Raw genomic sequence first — 5197 nt, forward strand, 5'->3', positions numbered from 1 at the left:
GATTCGCCATGTCATCGAGCCAGAAGCAAAAATGTTGAAACAGGACTGTGGTTTTGGCGGAAGTGGAAAGCTGTTCGTGGGGACGATATTTTATTCAGAATGAATTATAGCTACCCTCCGCTGGACGAAAACCAGACACACGAAGTTCGATCGACTTGCGCTGCTCCCTATGGTTCTCCAATATGCCGACGCTGTGTCGTAGCCTCGGGCTGCGAACAGTGCACGGTTCGTTCGTTTCCTGCTATAGCACGAAGCAAAAACAAGAAAAGAAAAGACACATTATTCAAGTTTTGAATGGGAGACATATCTTAGTCGCTTGTTGAAAAGCACGAAAAGCGAACGCCTGTATCCACTCAGTTAGGATCGCTGTTTGTTCGTAACACATCTATCCTCTCCATGTATTAAGCACGGAATGCTTTTAGCTCCCGTTGTCGGCGCACTGTAGGTCATATTGGCGCCAGAACGCCAGAAGTTCTGTACTGCAGCTCCCTAGGCGCACACGCAGTCCTGGTTGCTATTGATGAGCCAGGCGTCCATGCCGTGTGAGTTGCCGTCATTAAAGCTGGTTCACATGCAAGCGACTGGGCGAATTGAGACATTGAGCGGCGCGTTGCAGCGAATAATTTCCGACATGTTGGAACCTGATCGCTCCGGTCGCTCGAGCAACCACGACGGCTCGAAACAGGCTTTTGCGTCATGGCGTAAAACCCGCCCGCCCGCCTGCCCACCCACAAAAGTATACTCTTTAGATTTATCTCCATATTTACCACTGCGCTGCTGCGCATGCCCGGATGATACACGCTCAAAGATACTGAAGACCATTTCAAACATCATGGAATCTGCCGCGCATGACCATGAGTGTTCCAGGGAGCTCTGGTCACGCCTCGCATAGCTAAGTGAAAATTGCGCTTGCCGCTGGTGTTAATCAGGCAAGCAAAGAACAAACAGCACTTTGCGGCAATATGAGGTGTTTGATGTAAAACCCTCTAGAAAGGAGTCAGTGCACAGCCTGCACACAAACTGTGATTAGAGTCACCCTTGATGAATAGATATGAGTTCGTTAATTGAACTGACCTAGGTGCCTTTTTTATCACAGTTTTGCATTGCGCGGTTTTTTGTTTTAAGACAGCATGATCGCAACTTCACTGCCATACTTCGCGGCTTTAGCTCACACACAAAAACGAAGAACTGCGCAAAGCAGCTTCCAAAACTTCTCTTCATCTTGGAGCAATATGTGAAATGTATTTTACAATACAAACGACTACTATTAGCCTCCAATGCGTGCTTGAAATATAGTTCATGCCGAGGAATGAAAGCAGCAGAGTTCGTTTTGGAATTGCAAACAAATCTTTGCTGGCGTCTCTCCCTTGAAGCGAAGGCTTCATATCTTAGCTAGGGCATTTTGAATGAAGAGCTCGCGAGCATGCGATGCGGCTCGGGAAAGCGGACTTTATCGCGAACTTCAAAGAAATGAGAAAACTATACTCAGACTGCTTTCGTCCGAGCTTTCGCCCGGCAACGTTCCTTGAAAAGAGATGCGCGCGAAAGTTAATCGAGTGCTCGCGTGTTCATCCATCTGCGGCAGAGGGCATCGGACGCAGCGTAGTCACTCGAGCCCGCTTTCCTTTGCACTGCAGTACTGTGGCGCAATCCCTTTTCCCTCCAATGTCGACGACGTGGCTCAGTGATCGAAAACCTCCCATCTGCACATTGAGCTTCCGATTCGGCGCAAAAAAAAATGGGATTGATTTCGCTCGGACGCTGCATATCCGAGCATAGGAAGCAGAAGGCTGTTTTCGAAGTTCGCTCTCAGAAAGCAGGAAATTTATTTTGCCCCCCACTTTTCGCGATCACTTTAATCTCCTGGATAAGTACCTGGAGGAGGCGTAAATAAATGCTGATCTCAAAGGAGACGCTCCATAAGAACGCAAGCTACTGCAATTCTTTTCAGGGAGCTATCCGATATTTTTGTGCTCGAAAGTCTTTCCTTCGGTTTTTATTTTTTATGGAGTGAAGCGCAAACCGCCTTTCTTTTTATTTGCTTCAGGTGTCCTCTTGAGAACTCTGAGTTCTCAGTAAACGCATTCAAATGGACTAGCTGATAAGCAGTTTGATCTTCGTGTATGTTTTATTTCCTTTTCTTTGATTATCATTAGCGAGCTATGCCCAAAACTGTGCGTAGAATTTTGCAGATAAAAGAAAAATAGCTTGCGTATGCTATTTTTCTGATGCAAATAAAAGAAAAATAGCTGCCAGTGATGGACACCTTTAAAACGTAGGAAATATTACTGACGAAAGAAGCTGGAGGGGTTGTTGGCAGAATTACCGAGAGTGTGTGTAAATGGCTCACACGCTTTCCCGTGTTCGTAAGAAAAACTTCCCGTCTTGAGTAGTTACAACGACGTTGTTCCAGAAAGCAATGACCAGAAAAGTTAATATTCAAAAAATAATGCAGGATTTGAATATACGCAAATATATTGCCGCGAATCTTCGTAGTGTTTGTTTGTTCATTCTTCAAAACTGCCGGCACGCCGATTTATCGCTTTGTTTGCGACGCAAGACGCGACTAGATTTATCTCGATTGATCGCATCCAGGCAGAGCTGATTCTACGTTGTTCCAGAATGTTCTAGTAAGTTTGCACGCTTTATCTCGAAAGTTCGCTATCAGTTTTAAATTGAGCACGGCCGACAGCGGCGGGCATTCTGTTCGACGACCACCGAGCACGCTTGTCGCTTCGCCGCCACCGAGTGATTAACTCCATTGTGGGCGCAAGTCAGCACCAATAAAGAGTTTTGTTTAGACACCATTTTCGCAGCATTTCTGCTTTCCGGACTGCAGTCACCACTTCGTGACAATATCTTAAATAGTAAAGCCCTCGTAAATACGTGCTATTCAGATTGGGCGAGTTACTGCATGAATGCCATTTCAAGCCATTCAGGTTCGGCGTTTTCTGCAGAGAAAATATGTTTTTTTTGTGCACTGAAATAACAGCAGCTATAAAAATAAACTTCCCATGAGCCTCTCTTGTCGCCACGATGCACACTGTGTTAGGTATTTTTGGTTTTCGTCGTGCGGAAAAAATCAGAAAACTCAGCTGGTCATGATCATACGTAATTCAGATATGTTCAAAACACACAAGTTACCGCAGGTTCTGCAGTCCACGGGACGTCGATGTTTGATATTGCGTTTTGCTTTTCTGAAGTGAATATAAATAAAGAATAATGATTTCGTTAATAGACAAAGTGAACAAAGTAATAAAATTTTGATCACAGAAATTTTCAGAAAATAAAGCATAGCGATGCACATTGTATACTGGTAAATTCCAAAAGGGGTCACAAACATGAATGATGAGCAGATAAACGTCAAGCCAACGTTCCAGGTCCGCGCACACGTATAAAAATATGAAACAAGCCACAATGTAGAGCAAAATACACTCACAGCTAAGAAATAGGGCAGTAGGAAGCTTATAAAAATGTAATTTTCATGAACATCACCGAGGAAGGCCTCCGTCAAACTTTAGCGGGTCGAATGCCATGGGACGCGTGTTGCGTCAGAATACAAGATGCAAAAGTAGAGACCCTAAATAATTCCGCAGCCATTTCGCATACGGAAGAGCATCTTGTGCCGCTCGTTACAGCTCCCCAACGCCCGAAGCAACGAATGACTACGCCACATATTGAGTCCTCTTCGCCGGCGCGCCATCACGGTTTCGCCGGCGCGCCGCGCCGCCGGCAGCAGCAGCTGCTCCGCACCACGTGGCTGCGGCGCCACCATCACGTGCCACCGCTACGCTGAAGGCTCGAAATGCTACCGTAATGTAGGTATCGCTACAAAACAAAAAGTAAAAATCTCAAATAACTAGAGAAAAATAGAGACAAGTTCTGTCTTAAAGAGCGATAGGGTAAAAAAAAACAGCACAGAGAAGAGCTGCGTGCGTGCTGAAACAGAGTAGTGAGAAAATTAAGAAAATCATGTGGGGGAAGCCTGATTTAAATTTTTGGTTACTTGTAGCCCACGGAAGTGTCTGCAGCCAGCAGGTACTCAATTGGCTCGAGTAGGATGGAAACTTAAGCGAGTTAGTATAGATTCATAATGGATGGAACAGCCCAGCCAGACGAAAAAGAGAAAGGAAACAACACCGACGAACGCTGACTCGAAACTGCATTTTTTATTCAGAAAAATACATATTTATTGCCTAAATTAGTAAGAGCCAACAACTTCAGCACGCATGCTCAGAGCAGTCTAAAAATCACTTCAGCAAAACCTTTAAAAAATACAATAACACATCTTGTAGTTTGGAAGGAAGCATCATGTATGGTTAAGGTTGTTTTAGTAAACCATACATGATGTCCTGTTTTTTTATTTATTGTTTTTTTGTTGTAAAATTTGTGCCATGGACTGACGTAGTTTTTTAGATTGTAGTCTGAGCATGTGCGCGGGAGTTGGTGGGTCTTATTTTAAGTGTAATAATAAATATGTGATTTACTAAATAAAAAATGTAGTCACGAGTCAGGGCGCGTCTGTACTCTTTCCTTTCTGTCTGTCTTTCGTCCGGCTGCGCTGTTCCACCCAATATGTATATGTCAATGTACTCGCTTGGATCAGCACGGTCTTGCATTGACATTCATTTACACTCACAGTGGCTCATTACGCATTCACATCAAAGGGCGCTCATGTTCCCAGCAGTTAACTGTGTGCGCTCACGAGTGAGCGTGCCGGCCTATGCATGCGACACAGCACACGTAAGTTCTACTCAGAAATATGTGCGCACAAGTTCATGAGCCCATGTGCTTGTTTCATCGAGTGTGTGCCTACAAGCTTACGCAGAAATAGATGAAAATATTCCATACACCACTGGTTACATTAGACATAACAGCACGGGTGACTGTCACTTCATTTCGGGCTAGCCTAAGCAAAAATTCGCCCAGTCTAGAGCATGTGAACGTATTCCTTTCAAGTTGTGGATGTTTGATCGCACCTGGTTTCTTGTGCCACATAAACGCCTTAGCTTCTAATACTAATGCTGTAGTTAAACAATATAGTAAAGACACCTATGAGTTTTGAGTGGCAGAAGGAGCCATGAATGTACAGGTTACTGTACTGCTTGAAATAACTTAAAACATACTCATAACTTAAGTGGTATAAAATTCTATGCATCAACATGAATTAAGTGTGATAAAAAGACTGGTGTTAGCA

Source organism: Amblyomma americanum, unplaced genomic scaffold (genome assembly GCF_052857255.1).
Source record: "Amblyomma americanum isolate KBUSLIRL-KWMA unplaced genomic scaffold, ASM5285725v1 scaffold_412, whole genome shotgun sequence".
NCBI classification, from domain to species: Eukaryota; Metazoa; Arthropoda; class Arachnida; order Ixodida; family Ixodidae; genus Amblyomma; species Amblyomma americanum.